Genomic DNA, 16,867 nt, shown 5'->3' with positions numbered 1-16,867 from the left:
ATATTTTTGTCAATAAAAAAATATGATAATCTAACCGCAAATGTTGGAGGAACTCCAGCCACCTTCCCTCTTCCCCGTGTGACACGGTTATGGGCGGTTTTCCAAGCCACTGTCGGCACAATGAATATAAGTCCCACTGTCGGCAGCGTGGAAATAAGTCAAAGTGTGGAGGAAGCGGCGGACCTACGGGGAAGCCTGCTCCGTTCTCCCCGCAGTTTGGGACCGTTCGCCATGGTACCGCTGCTGGGCAGGGTGGAAATAAGTTCTGCAGAGTTTCAGAGGACCTGGAGAATGTTTTAGGATAGTAATAACATTATATAAGATAATCATATTGCAAAGATAATATATATAAGATAATAACATTAAAGACAAAATTAAATAGCAATACTTTTTCAAAACTCGATGATTTTACCTTTCTGTACATTTTGTATACAAATTCATTAAATAATTTTGCTTGTAAATGTCTATTTGCATCACGTTTATTACGGAAAACACATTAATTTGATCAATTTACATTGTGCCCCTAAAGTTCTTTGTGCGCTCTTTCAACTTAGGAGCACATGTGCTCCTTGGGAAAAAAGTTAGCGTCAAGCCCAGCTCTTGTCACCAATACTTATCCGATGACGGTTTTGTGTGTCTGGGTCTCAACATGTCGTCAAAATGTCACACTTGTGCCACCCATGATCCCGTCCTGCCAGCCATCTTGTTTATACAGACATTATTTCCGCTCTTTTACTACTCTAATGCTGGCTTAAAGGTTTGACAACCCGGTCCCCGAATTCCGTGATTGTACCTTATATACAGAATGGTGAGGAGATATAACGGTGTGAAATTCCTGCTTTAAAGAGGCAGTGTAAAAGTAGCTATAGAGTACATTTCAAAGACCATTAAGTTGGTAATTACACCATGCTGACTTCTACAGTTTTGTACACAGTATATGATGTGAGTTTTTTGTTCACTTGCAAAGAGTTGCTGAACTACAAAAAGATTAGTAGTGAATATATGTTTTCAAAAATGATGAATATACAGAACAAGATTTAAGAGACAGATGACAAACCACAGAGCACAGCTAGAGAGGACTCTGCTTGAACACTGACCGCCACCCTGCCACCTCCATACACTAACTGCACACAGCTGCAAGTCTCAACATGGAAAGCAATCATGGGACAAACCTAAAACCCTTCACACACAGTGTGTGCTCTGAAGAACAGCTGACTGAGAGGCCATTTCCTGTTGCTTCTCATACACTTAAAGGGCCAGTATACGCTCCATCAGAACTGCATGTCAGATGGTCAAATAGCTTCAGAACCTCCCCCACCCCCACACACATCTAATGTTGGATTCGGGAGGCAGTGTCCGACCATTTCAGAAACTTTCCACAATCAAAAATCCGACATTCACAAACACTTCATGCATTGATTGGTAAGCTGTGTGGATGTGAGAAAGGAGCCAGGGTTTGGACTCTTTTTTCATTCTTGACACAACTATTTCTGTCACTTTTCATGTGACCACTGAGTGCAACACTGTGAACCTCTTCCAGGAGAGACTGTCTGTTAAATGTGTGCTGTTGTCCACAGATTGGAACAATACAATGTCTTCCGCTCCCTGTGACGGCCGGCTGTTTTTTGAACAGCCAAAAACACTTTTGAATCCTAACTTTCCCTGACAACATGTTATATGGTGAGCTCCTTCCCTCTGAAAAGGTTTAAAGGAAGTCAAGTGAGGTTTGACTGAAATAAAGAAAAGCTTGTTGACAAATCTATTGGTCAAACGTACGTGTGGCTGGCTACTTATGATTTATACCTGCTTTACCCAGTATAGTCACTATCAAAGGTATGCTATGCAGGATTTTCTTTAAAAAAGATGTATACACACATACAGAAGTAATATCTCTCAATGATCCTTATGAGCCACTCTCAGTGTGTGGTGGTATATGTATCTGCAGAGATTCTGCCCACTGCCTGGATTTTATTAATGTTCTTCTTATTTTGCTGTGTCGGGGACGTTTCAAGACACAGCGCACAGGTGAGGTTGGGACTTTACAAAAAGGTAGCGACCAGGTGACAGACCATAAGCAGCATCAGAGAGAAGCCTACAAAAATCAGACACAGCACCAAAAAACAAGCACAGTAAACCTTTAGATGTCCATACTTGTTAATGATTATTTGTTAACCAAATTGCAGTGAACTACTGTAACAGGTTGGGCTGGGTATTGGCACTGATTTCCTAATTTCGATTCAATTTCAATTCACAAGGTCCTGATTAAATTCAATTTCCAATTTGATTAGATTTCCGATTCAATAAGATATTGATTTGATTGGGGATATTTCAGTTACAATACCAATTTTTGCTAGTATGTGAAAGAGACTGTCAGGGAGCAGCTAATACTGTAAATTTTACAAGGAATTATTCAAAAAAAGAATAATTTCAGAACAGGAATAAAACAGAATATCTGATAACTAAATGTTGTTTCTAGAGCAGCAACAGTAATATTGAATTGGCAAAGTCACAATGTAAACTCAATATCTCACTGGATACAAATCTAAAATGTCAATAAAATAAATCATATTCCTGACATCACAATACTGAGTGAAGTTTAGAAAGAATAAAGAACACAGATGTCAGTCAGTATCAGTCTTTCTGTCCTCTCTGCTCCTCCCTCTACTGCTGAGGAGAGTCACTCCCTACAGGTCACATTACCGTTTTTAAGATATTTTAAGATACATGGCAAACTGAGCAAAACAGTTGCGGTTGTTTCAGCTTGTTAGTAACAATTTGCTATTAGAAGGAAATCTCTCTGTGCTTGTTTATAACACAACATTAGTGGTGGTGGATGACAGACTGCGGACAGAGCAGAGTGAAATATCACTTTTCTACATGTTTACATACTGCTGAACAGGTGTATTAAAGTGACACTTAACCTCTCCGGAAATTTTACGCTTTTCTTTGTTTAGGTTAAAATGCTATTAATAAGCAGATGACACACTAGAATGTAAGTGAATTCCACCAGAGATACAAACTCATAATTATACCATTCTCATAATGTTCTCAGAAATTTCTGACCACAAATGATTGCCAGAGCGTCCTGTCTGTCTTCCCCACGTGGAGGCCTCCCACTGACGTAACCGCCTGCGTAACATCCACCCCCCCACCCCCTTTCTGCTGGACAGGTATTTTTAGTTTGCCTCTAATTTAACATAAGCTATAAAGTTATATATGACAACACAGCATCCAGTTGCTCACGGTTAGCCTACTGTAGCCTAACGTAGCCTGAGAATCCGTATTATCTTCCTTGTTTGTTGCCAGTCAACAGTACTATCTAACGTTAGCGTTTATGTTATATAATAAAACTCATCAGTCATCACTGACCCCCGATCGTTCGACTCTTACTGTGCAGCACAGGTAACGTTATGTTAGTGTTAGTTTGCTTCTACTATAATATACCACGTTATATGACAACACAGCATCCAGTTGCTAATGGCTAACGTTAGCCTACTGTAGCGTAGCCTCTGAAACATTAACGTTATCTTCCTTGTGCGTTTCCACTTACTAGTAACATTAACGCTACTATCTAACGTTAGCACTGTAACCTTATTCTAAAACTCATCAGTCATCACCGACTCCGGTTGAGTTAATCAGCAGCGTGTTTTACTCCTCTTCTCTTCTACTCTTTTCTTGGCATGTTACACTCGCTCTCCTCTTCCGTGTATCTAACGTTACCTTGCCAATGCCTACGTCTATCATAGATGTAATGAGGACGTAATGAGGACGTAATGTAATATATACATTATTTTCTTTTATTTATTTATTTAAAAACACAACCCAGGAACAGGATGGGACAGAGGCATTGATCTCGGGATGGGATGTCGGACTTTTTTAACTTTCTCATGGGATTGGGAAAAAGACAGGAGTGAAAATCCACTCCTGTGTCACCCTCTGGCAGTAACTCTAGTAATGGTATTGTCTGTCTTTCTGTCAGTGCACCATTTCAGTCTGGACTGAAATCTCCACTACAATTGGACTGCCACGATATTAAGCACAGACATTTCTGTCCCGCTCATCATTCATTTGTGTTTCAAGTGTGATGATCACTTAGCATAGTGCCATCATCAGGTCAAACTTTTAATGTGTCAGATATTGTTATTTGACCTAATACCAGCAAAACTAAAGACATTCCCATCAGCCTCAGCTGTACTGTTTGTTTACTTGCAAATGTTAGCATGCTAACACACCAAGATGATGTGCATGTTATGCATCATAGCTGCTAAACATCAGCGTGTTAACATTGTCATTGTGAGCTCCTGTTAGCATTTAGCTCAAAGCACTGCAGTGCTTAACTACAGCCTGACAGAGCTGCTAGCATGGCTGAAGACTGGACAAACCATACAGAAAGACTGTTTGCACAAACTCGAATAGATTTTTAAAATATCTGACAATCAGACAACAGCATGAACTTAGCCATGAGGGAATGCACCATTAAAACATACTGAATCACTGGAGTCCTGGAGGTAGATGACCCTGCAAATTCTGCAAATAGGCAAGAACGGTTACATGTTCTCATACCAAAACAAATATGGACGCCAACCAGTAGCTCTCACTGTTCATATGCAGGGATATTTGTGCCGAAAAGGCCAAAAAAGGAGGAAAAATGAATTTTGGTGAGATCCTGATGGAAATGCATGTAGAACTGTAGAGCATACAGAGAGAACTGGAGGTGATTGGACTTTGTATAAAAAAGCTAACTTCAGGTAAAACTGTTAATTTACAGGTATGTCTCCATCAGGTGACACACGTGAGACATCATCCGTCAGTCACAAATATCAAACATGTTTTAAAAATCTTTAGAAGAATGAGTGGAAGCAGCTGCATATGAAGACTTCAGATTATAATCTACATATCACTCACTATATGATTTTATCTGCTGACTGTCAACAGCAGATGATCCAGAGTGGAACAGACCCTTGTGGAGTAAAAGAACAACTGAAGATGAGACAGCAGTGCACAGGTACTTTTTTGTCTTTCTGCAGACAATTGCTACGCAGCAATACACAGAATCTTTGGATGTGCCTGTTAATGATCCATGGCCGAGCTGAGATAACACTGATATTATCATCAGGGCTATGCTTTTCAGATACGACAGCTCATCCAGAGCTAATAGTCAGAACGTTGTCATACCTTTTTTTTAAAGGCTGACTCCATCTGTGTCCTTTTCTGTGTTTTTCAAATGGAAACTCCCACTCAGCCCTAAGCAAAAAGCAGTGACGTAGGTTACAGCACTGGTGCCTTCCCCTCCCACAGCCCTCACACAAGCAGTTTGCTGACAGCATGACTGACTGTATCATGTGCAAATGGAGGTGGAAGATGGTGCTATTTTATCATCATTAAACCTTTATTTAACCAGGTGAAGACACACTAGGATTTAATTTAATATAATACTGCATTTATACTGTAAATTTCAAGTAATGTTATACAGCCATAGTTAGCCATAATAGCACAGCCATAATACAACAGTGTATTATCTACAGTAGACGGCAGTTGGCTCTAGTGTGGAGAAGCAGACAGGAGTACCAAGGCACAGACCCAAGCAATGTAGCATTACTGCAGTGGATGCCCAGGTAGTTTGGGTCCTTAAATCACATAATAACACAAAGAATCTAACCGATTAAGGCAGCAGTGGACATGCAACTCCCTGTGTTCTGTGAGGTAAAAATAACTGTTTCTGTCAGAAGTTTCTGGTGGCTGTGGATGACGGATGAAGCAAAATGTTATTTTAGCCACATAAAACAAGGACCATCTAAAAAATCAGTATCAGTTACTGTAAAGCGTACCCCATATTTAGAACATTTTCCCTGCTTTACCTTGCTGTCAGACAGCTCTTTCCAACAGGGTACTGAAGCTTTTGTATGGCTCTCTCAGACAAAATACACCTTTGACAGAAACAGTAATTCTGTCCCAAAGAACATGTGGAGTTGATGGTCTACTGCTACTTGAATCACTTTGTTTGTGTTATTTTGGAGCTGTGGAGTCCACGGCAGTACTTCAGTTAGTTTCCGTGCCGGTACTGTATATATTATGTACATAATGCATATGTTCCTTTATTGACGTGAGATGTTGTGCTACATTGTCACTAAGGACAGAAACACTTCTCCTTCTTCTTCTGCAGTTAACACCAACTCCAGCTTTCCTGTACCCACAGCTGTCAATTAAAGTACATTGACAAATAAATCCTTGTGTAGATGTGACTGCACCGAACTTGACCAATCATAAGAGGTCCAGTGTCTCCCTTGGTTTCTGCCCCCAGCTGTCAAAAATCAGTTTGATTCACATGAGCAGAATACAACTTTGAGAGCACCGTGACAGTCTCGCACAAGTGGCGGCTGCTCTGTGCGCATGCTGTTGAGTTCTACACACGCAGATACTATTCTTTGCCTCTCCCTGTGTTTGGTTCCTCACTCGCAGCTGCCTGTATGGCTCTCTCTTGTTTAATTGGTGCCCAAGGACTTACAATGCGCAAGTGGCAGTTAATGCACATGTGATATAACATAATGTGCTCATGAGCTCAACTAATGACATAAATGTGATGCAAGAAAGTTGTAAGAATTCGCCCAGCTGCACACACACAGTGACAGGGCTAACGTTTAGCAACACACGTCTTTTCTTCAATGGGTTTAACGACGGAGACAAGCCATTTTGGAGTTGGTGTGAGTTAGTTGGGACCACTGGGACATGTCACTGACCGTTCACCGGGAGGATAGTGGCTCTGGATATGGCTATAACAGAAAGTCTGCTGTTCCCGCAAGGAAACGGGAGGGTCTAGGATCAGACCCCCAGTGCAAAAGGGATCAAATGAAGGTATAGTTTGACTGGAGATGTTTTGATACTATTTAAAGGTATTGAACACTGATACCCAGCCATAGCGTCCACTATGTCAGATTTATCTCATCAGTCCTGTTCAACCCTTGGTGGTGAGACAGACTCTAGTATGCAACTCAGCTGGAAAAGCTCCACTTTAGTGATACAGTGCACACTTTATTTTCAAATAACACTGCATCACATTTATCTTTCATTTGTCTGATCGAACAACCACTTGCCCAAACATAGACTTTATTTGTCCCCGACAAACATAAATGTCGAGCCTTGTAATCCATGCCATTTTGCTTCTATTTTTTTTCTTAAAAACAACAAGAACAAAAAACAGCAAAATTACAAAATTAACAGAAACTGCCATACCTATTAGCAACGACATCATATTTAATCCTACGTCAGTTATGTCACTGCGATTAAAATTTTCATTTTTGAATGTGAATATGTAAGGAATACTACTGGAAGCTACAGACTGATATAAAAACTTAAAAAAAAAAAAGGAAGCTGTCCTTAAAATCTGCACATCCATATCCAGATCAATGTTGAACACAATCTGTATGAAGAAGGTGCATCCCTATACTTTGTTTTGCATGTTTTGTTTAAATATTTCACATCAAACAAGGGACTACTTATGCTCTGATGTGCTCTTCAGTTAAAGGCGCTGTGTGTAAGAATGTGGCCAAAACGGTTACTGCACTCAAATTCAAAACACTGCCGCGAGTCGTGTCCGCCCCCCCCTCCCCTACAGATTCGAGGTTGCTGGACAGCGGCAAGCTGGAGACTGATTTGTTTGGCCACGGGCGGCTGCCGTAGCAGGGCCGCGTCACCGCGTCCTTGATCTTTGGTTTTCCAGTGGACTGTTCGAGCAAGTCCGGCTTCTCTGCTGCTAACGCTGCTGTCGGGATACAGCTGAGGAGAAGCCGGCTGCTAATGCTGGGACACTGCTAATGCTGCTGCCGGGATACAGCTGAGGAGACTGCTAATGCTATGTACTGGGACACTGCTAATGCTGCTTGCCGTGCTGCTGTAGCTCAGTCGTAACTGTAACTGATGCTGAGACTCTACTGACTGCGTGACAGGTAGACGGCGGTGGGTGGCACAACAGGCCAAAACACAAATTCAAAACATAAACATGATTTGCGGACCGTAAATTTTTTTTTTAAAATGCGAATATTCTGTCTGTACTATTGTTGTCGGTGAGATCAGTATGTTATATGAACATTATTCCTTAGTCTCTGTGACATATTAGGATGATTTTATGACTATTTGCTTTAGATTTCTTACATTTTTAATAGAGCCAGTCACATAGAAGACTGCTGTGGACAGATTTCCTCTCTAGGGAGAAATTAGGACATTATATTACTGTTTTCATTGGCTGACTTATACTAACCCACAACTCAGTTGGTATCTTTGAATAAATCTGTGGAGTGTCCCAATAACTTAATGTTATTAGACCCAAGTTGTGAAAAAAAGTTAAATACCCTAACCCTTAAGAACAACCACCACTAGCACTACTATTGTTGTTTCTAGAACTGACATATTTGCTTGCTGTAGCTGCAGTTTAACCAATTCTGCTGCTGTTACTTCTGTTAGCACCACTGCTTTTCACGCTGTCTGCATCTGCTTCTTTACAGCTGTTACTGCTGGTGAACAATGCACAGACTGACCAAAGTCACATGGCAGGCAGCTAGCTCATGTATACAGAGGCAGAACGTCATTATAAACACATGTCATCAGTTTGGAGTCAAAGCATCAGCTGTTGGATTTCACAATCTGCAACAGCATCAGTGTTTCTGATCCAGCTCTGCCAATGAAATCACTGAGTTCGAGGTAAAGAAGAGCCATTTTGTAACAGCAGCCGTTAGCTTATAGCCCTGCTCACTCCATTACTACTACACTATCCAAAAACAGAGAGAGGGAGAGAGAGGCAGACATAGAGAGAGTGAAAGCTATTCAGGAGAGGAGGAAGAGAAGATGATATGTAGGGGGAGATAGATTAGGAGAGAAAAACTGTGATGCAGAGGAAGGGATGGAAGAGGGGAGCAGCTATGTGAAGCAGAGTGGTGAGAGAATAAAATAAGAGAGAGAGAGAGAAAGAGTAGTAGAGGGAGAATGATGGAACATTGATCGTCCATGTCTCTCTCACTGCAGTGGTAGTAAACAATCAGCCAGCCTCCTTTGTCCACAGCACTAAACCACACCCCCTCCTTTTGTCATGCACTCCCTCCCTCACTCTCTCACCCGCTCTCTCACCCTCCATTTCTCTCCCTCCATCCCTCCATTTCTCTTGTTCTGTGTAGGCCATTATCTCTCTTACAGTACGTTTGCATCTATCCTTCTATCACTCGTCTCTCTGTCTCTCTTTCTCTCTCTCTCTCTCTCTCTGTAGAGCTGAGATGCTATGCTACTAATGCTAACTAGCAGCTGCTGCTGCTAACAGGCTAGCTAATGAAACAGTGATACAGACTGAGACAGACCGAGTCAGACAGACAGACAGACAGACAGACAGTGTGACAGGCAGATTCAAACCTTGGCTGATAGTAATCCAATCTCTTAGTTAAAAAACAGAATCCAGTTAAAAAGCCCAGTATAGCTTCTGATGGTAGCGCAGCTCTCTCTCTCTCTCTCCCTCTCTCTGTCACACACACACTAGCTCATCCTCCTCTCTCACACACACACACATATTCTGCTCCTCCCCCTCCCCTCACACACACACACACACACAGACACACAGACACACNTCACACACAAATGAGCATTCAGTCAAGGGCTTCCCACAATCCCTTGCGCCACACAAAGACAAGGGGGTGTGACCAATCACACACTGCCTCACTCTGCACCCATGCTTTTTTTTTTTTCCTCCCTCACTGTGTGATGCCCACCGACATACAAGCTTGTGGGCGGGCTGCCAAGGGGGTTGCCATGACAACGCATCCCCAGTTGCTTTTTGTTGCTATTATTCACACACACACACACACACGCACACACACACACACACACACACACACACACACACACACACACACACACACACACACACACACAGTCTCTACCGTCTTTTCCCTTTTAAGATCTCTGTAGCATGTCCCTGCTCTTATACATCTCTGCTACACTCTGTGTGTGTGTGTGTGTGTGTGTGTGTGTGTGTGTGTGTGTCCGCACATGCTCTCTTAGCCGGTGTTGCAGCACTGCAGCTGGGTTCTGGTGTGACCCAGTTAGAACACTAAGGCTGGATGTAGGACACACACACACACACCCACACACACACACACACACACACACACACACACACACACACACACACAGAGCCAACAGAATATTCCAGAACTATGAAACGATTGCTTATATAAATATAGCTGTGCAGTTACAGTATATTATCTATCTATCTACATGTATAGATGTATATAGACATATTCAAATTGATACTGACTCTTGAGGCCGGATACAGATTTGATTTTAATTCAAAGTCAGATTTATTGCTCGCCAAGAGAGATAAATGGATTCTGTGTGTAACTCCCCCATTAAACCGCAAGGTACATGGTGATAGGTGTATTTTTGAACTTTGGACGGAGCCAGGCTCACTCTTTCCCCTGCTTCTTGTCTTCATGCTAAGCTAGGCTAACCACATCGTAACTCCTGCTCTTTACTGACATGAGATTGATATCAGTCTGAACATCTCACACTCAAACATAAAGCAAATCAGCACATTTCCTAAATAATTTAACAATAAAATTTTCACTTCCACTTCACTTCCTGTTCTGGTCGCCGTCACTTGTGTTTGCTCTGTGTACCGTCCCTGGCTTTTTGAAAGTTATTTCGCTTACTGATCACTGATTTTGGATTACGGACCTTGGACTGTTTTTTGACAGAGATTACTGGTTTTGACCACTGCCTGGACTGCGACATCAATTTGTGGAAGACGGACTCTGAAAGCCGGCGAAGCCAGCGGCTGGGTAAACTAGCGTGCTAACTAGCCGGCTAGGCTACCAGCTGGCCGCGTATCCATAACAACAAAACGCAATGGCCCTGAGGAAAACTCCTTCGGTCAAGGAGATAGATGACATCAAGAAATCCCTTGACTTCCTGGGTGAGAAAGTCTGACAGCAGAGGAACATCCTGGACCAGGTGGAGGAGTTCAAAGCTCTGCGGCTGCAGAACATAGAGAAAGAAAAAAGGATTGTCTTATGAGAACCGAGTGGCTGATCTGGACAACCCAAAAACATAATGGCTCCGGCCATGGCTATCACCAGCATGGAGGCGTAAAAATCTACAAACATCATCATCATCAGCACCACAAAATATCAACCTCTTTGCTGGTACAAACATGAAGGCTTTGAAAGGGTCATTTAGACACTAACATAGAAAAAGAAAGTGCACCTTTAAAGACATATTTCACCACTGGAAAGAAGGCCTTCATAAAACTAGACTGACCAATAAATGCTCCTACTGGTAACATAATGCAAACTCGTCTATTTGAAATAATGGCAGCCGGGTGGTAACAAATAGTCTCATATTACATTAAACAGTGAGCTAAAATATGTTTCTGAAAACATCTGAAGCTAGAAATAGGCAGCTCAGTAACAAAATTTTGGATTATATTTGATCTGCACTGCCTAGCTTTACAGTTTTATCTCATTGTTTTAGCGTCTGTTTTCACTATTCAGGAAACAGTATAGCACCCACTTCCTGTTCACAAACTCTAAATATTACAGCTAAACAGGGCACTAAAGTATGTTTCTGGAAACATTTTTGGTGAGAAATAGGCAGTGCAGCAACATAACCTTGGTTTATGCGTTTAGCACTGCCTAGTTTTACTGTGTGACTGGAGTTTGGTGTCTGAGAGAAAGGGGGACAGGTCTGTCTGTTGATCCACTTCTATGCTCTTTGTGTCTACGGTGGCGGCATGGGTGGCAGACAACACAAAAATGCAGAAGTACAGCCTATAGTTCAAGCAACAGCCCAGGAGCTAGCGAAACTCAGTTGAATGACAGAAAATACGTCATCTGACAGAGTTTTGCTGGAGTTTCACGGGGGAGAAGGGAGATCTACGCCCTGGTTAGATGGAGGGAATTTTACCAGTTCATTTCCTCGTACTACCCACATTATTATAATACAGGGCTGGTTGAATATCGGTGTAGTATCCCTTTAAGTAGACATGTCAATGTGAGAGGGAGAGAAGGGCTGAGGGACAGATGAAGGGGTAAGTGACAGAAAACCAGAGGCAGAAACAACAGACCGGTAGAGAAACATTGGTGGTGTATTGAGTGTTATTAGAAGGCAGGCAGACAGACTCATCTGTGATAATGTGAGAGTGATTAGCATTTAAAAAGACAGCTCTGCTTATCAGGCTGGTTGGGGCTTGTTGAACTGGGGTGGACTGCAGGGGTTAGCTGACAAGAAAAAAAAAAGAGGTGAAATGAGGGGAGGAGGAACTCCCTCTTTCTTCTCAAGGGCCCCTGATTTGCACTTCCCACAACTCCCATTGCTCCCATATCATGCTGCAACAAGCAGCCACCATACAGTTCCAATAGCAAGTGAAGCATTCTGATCCGCAAACATTTACACAGTGCAGCAAGGGAGCATGTCAAAGCTGTCAAAGTAGCTGCATTCGTTTTGGTCAGATTGAAGGGATGTACCATCTCCCATAAGAACCTGAATGATTCAACATGGCAATCAAATATTTCCAACAGTTTTGACAAGACTTGAAGGCCTAATAAGACTGAATTCAAAAGACTGCCAGGAAATGCTAAGAAACAGAACAGTGATTTCATTTCCAGAGGTTTTCAATGAGTAATTAGTGCTAATTGTTACTAAGAGTTGTATTTACCTCTTGAGAAGAACAAACCATGTAGTTATTTGGTAAATGGATCATTTTAACACCTTTAACAACATTTAATGTTTATCAGTCTCCATCAATAGCATGTAGCTTCTTAGCTAACTAGCTATTAGTAGGAGAGCATCAGTATGCATCACACAAAGCAGTCCTTTTTTTACACTGCCTGTTCAAGGTGGGAATATTGCACCATTATGCCGCCTTGCCATGCTGTATATAAGGTGCGGTCGAGGAATGTTGTTTGGCTCTGTATTAAAATGCCAAGGAAGAATAAAGAAGGAACTTCGCAGCAGCTCTATACCGCCATCTCTGTGAAAAAGGGCTACTGCTTGTCGGATGCTCAAACAGGCATTCAGACTGAAAACTATCGAAGACTAGAAGGGTCATAATTATAAACAATAGACCACTAAATTAATCAATTGTTAATTAAATAAGTATATAAACCATTAACTACATTAATAAGTAATCAAATGAATACACATTGAAAGAAAAATATAAATACATCTGCCTGAATTAAATTTAAAAGGCAATGATATCAATAAATAAGCAGTAAAATATATCTACATAAATCAGTACCCACTGCAATTAATAAAGGTTTGTTATCCTTAAATTTGTAATGAAAATCGGTGAAAAAAAGTTCATAGCAACCATTAAAAAATTGTGAGTAGAAACAACTAAAACTAGAAAAAAAATCTCTAAATATGCCCCGGAATGGGTTCTAAAGCCTGGACATGAGTTAGCATTTTATCACCTCCGGTTGACTTGTCTTGAAGTCAGTGGAAGTTTGAATGGGCTTGGTTAGATGCCTGAAAAAAGGTCTGTGTTTAACACAAGCTTAAGAGACTTTCACATTTTGTTCTACTACATAAAATACATCAGTAAATACCCCACATGTGAACTTTAAAATATCTGTCTTAAAAAATGTGGTCGCTAACAAGTGGCTAAATGAGACTACACAATGTCATCCCTGGAGTGCTCTATTGATAAAAGATAAATGCAAAGTGCAGTGGAGACAGACTCAGTGAATAAATGATGACGTCATGACTTAGGCCACTGCAAGCTTCCCTCTATGTCTCTGGATGGCTTTTAAAACACTTCTGTCTGCACACAGGGGTGATACCAGAACTATTCCTATAGGACACAGCTGTAGTACTACTTGTACAAAACTATCTATTTCCACTGTCCACTGTGCTCTCTGTTATTATACATCCACTGTGTTCCTTGGTTTAAGGCTTGACTGCTGCTTTTTTAATTACATCATCTAGTTGCCGCCTCTTCTTCAGTGGCGCCTGATTGAGATAAGCAGAAGGTGGCGCTAATTCTTCAATCAATCAACTCCAGATATTTGCATATCAGCAGTGGATGGAAAAGGACATGATTCACATTTTGTTTTGCTGGCATTCTGAAACTTCGGTTCAAATTTGCACTTCACTTGGATGGAAACCCGCCCTTAGTCTTGACCAAAGTGGTAAATCGACTGATTGACTATCCCGAGAGCCATGCTGCTAGCAGTGACACACCACATGACCCACTTTCTTTGAAGCATATTGAGACCCTTTGCGCTTCCTTTTATGCATTAGAGATTAAAAATGACACAAACTAAATTAGATCCCTAACAGTCCTTCCTGTTTGATCAACAACATGGAACATTTCTGAAACTATTTCTGAAACTAATACATGTTTGCTTGAATGTCTAAAAAACATTAGTGCCAGATGAAGACAGCCATGTAACAGATCCACATCAGAAAGAGGCTTTTCTCTCAGCTGTCCACATCTGTTGAATCTGACTGATAGCTGATTGGTCAATAGGAACAAGTCTCAACCTAATCCACAGACAAGAGACTCAATGCCACTGCTTAAACAGTACTGGGCATGTATGTATTAAGGGCAAGGGTGTTGTAGAGTTTGTGTGTGTGTGTGTGTGTGTGTGTGTGTGTGTGTGTGTGTGTGTGTGTGTGTGAGAGTAAAGGGAAAGAAAGAGTGCATTGGGGACAGGCTGTAATCTGGAGGTCAGCTCAACAGCTGGATGTGTACATGAACTCTCCTCCATCCCTCTCTGTAATTGAGCCATCTCTCCAACATACACAACAAACAAGGCTCCCTTCTATTGAAAAGACGGTAGTGTGTCTCTGCAGCAATTAGGGCAACATCAGTGTGAGGTCAACAGTGCTAAAAAATTTTGAGGGTTTAAAAAGTCTTAATATTTACCACAAATATTAACATAAACTAACATCATAATACACACACAACCCTTAAATTTGGTTATTAAAGAGCTGTGAAATTTGAAATATGAAATTATGACTTCTTCAAACTGAATGTTTTTATAAATACACTAATGTTTACTACACAACTGCTCTGCCTCTCCACTTTTCTCTCCTCCACTCACCTCCTCCACTACCTTTGCCTGTGTACTTGTCTAATACACAGGGATGCAAACAGGTGTATGGTAAAAAAAGAGAGAGCTTGTCGAAGCGAAATAAATATATAAATATTAAAATACACTAACACTAATGTGTAAGAATACTGTGTATTCCAAAACAGAAGAAATCCATTGAGCAACAGTGTTTCCCCTATATGCAACTAGCAGCGGTGAGCCGCTGCTGATGATTTATTTTTATTTTTTTGGTCTCAGCTCTTTAGAAACTACCATTATATTATTTTGCGCTACAGACACTTCATATCCAGGTCAATTCACGCACTTTTGAGTAAAGCACATACAGTAAGAGGAGAGGAGAGGCTCCGTCTTATCTCTTCATAAACTAAAGTTATATTATTTTGTGCGATGGACACTTCATATAATAACATAACATTATACTATTTATTGTGTTATACGGTGAAACGTTTCACCTTATAATGTGATGACTTATATTGTTTACATGACGGCATGTCATTTCTGTCTCTACATGGTCGCGCCTTTACAATTCTCCTCTGCTCTCTGTATCGCGCACGACATTCATACAATATACTTTACATTGTTTTAACATCTGAGAAGAGAGAAAAAAAAAAAACATCATTCTGAAGGCGTGGCGGCTTTCATTTTGCCGTGGCGGTTGAGGAAACCCTGTGAACACATGCAACTAACATAAATCAGGGTTTCCACTAGGATACCAGTCATAGAGGCAGTAACTGCCCTTGCTCCTCTCGGGCTAACTTCACTGTCAGTGCACATGTTGTGTTGTTAAAGGTGTAGCAAGGTCTAAAGGACCAGACACACCAAACCGACTCCAAAGAGTTACAGGTAATGAAAGACAACCGTTGCCTCATGTCGCCTGTGTCTTGGCCAAAAAGTTGCACATGAACACACTGCAAAGATGACAGCCGACAGCCAACCAGCATGTATGTTCGGCATCTGTGTGAGAGGAAATACCTGTCCACACCAGCAGACAGTGATAGTCTGTGTTCATCATTCAAAAAGGGAAACAGCAAGACTGTTTTGATGCTAGTTAGCCAGTTAGCATATTAACAACACAATCCAATGTTGAAAGACCAGAGCATATTTACTGTGGGCCAGGGAAAAATGACCCAACCCGTCAAGAAATGTTTCTGCCAAAGAGCTCTATGGCTAAAAAAAAACAAAAAACAAAACTTACCTTATGTAGCAAATTTGTTTCTTCTCACGCCCTCAACTTTAGCTTTTTGCTTGCTTGTTTTGTAAAAGCCAACAAGGGCCGAGGAGAGAGGACGAGGGCCAACGGTGCAGGACACACCAAAAAGATTAGGGTGACAGATGCTCACCGACTGCCCGACACTGACCAACGGCCGACAGTCGGCTTGGTGTGTCAGGGCCTCAAGGTTGCACTGGCAGATGTTATGATACCATCACATGTTTTGAAGCAGCATTGCACACAAGGATCCAACATTTCTTTTAGTCCACACCCACACTAATACGATTTCATCTTAAAATGGTGTTTTAAAACAAAAACAATCTCTATACACACCAGCATTTTAGCACCATCTCAGAAATAACTTTCATCCATACCAACATGCCTGAAAACTCATATCACATAACCATTCATGTACACTGGGCTTGTGCGTACTGGTGTAAACAGGCAGGTGTAAACAGGCAGATTGTCTGTTCTGCAGTGGGTTGCTTAGTTACAGAAAATAGTAAGGAGATAGCAAAAGTCAGACCAGAGATTTCTGTGCTTGGACCGAAAAGGTGGAACAGTC

The 16,867-nt window shown here is 41.4% G+C and overlaps 1 protein-coding gene across 3 annotated transcripts in view; it reads right to left on the bottom strand.

The window, feature by feature from the left end:
* The window catches only part of LOC126389516 (storkhead-box protein 2-like), a 128,320-nt gene that overhangs the window by 39,672 nt on the left and 71,781 nt on the right, over positions 1-16,867 (bottom strand). The window contains exon 1 of one of the 3 annotated variants that reach the window (XM_050043262.1): positions 9,394-9,592. The exons of the other annotated variants lie outside the window; for them this stretch is intronic. The gene's annotated coding sequence lies outside the window, so the exon portion shown is untranslated. Of the gene's footprint in view, positions 1-9,393; positions 9,593-16,867 lie in introns of those variants that run through there. 3 annotated transcript variants of the gene reach the window in all.

This window comes from Epinephelus moara, chromosome 4, assembly GCF_006386435.1.
Source record: "Epinephelus moara isolate mb chromosome 4, YSFRI_EMoa_1.0, whole genome shotgun sequence".
Classification (NCBI taxonomy): Eukaryota; Metazoa; Chordata; class Actinopteri; order Perciformes; family Serranidae; genus Epinephelus; species Epinephelus moara.
Note: the sequence above shows the minus strand (reverse complement) of the source record. Positions and strands in the feature narration are given on the sequence as shown.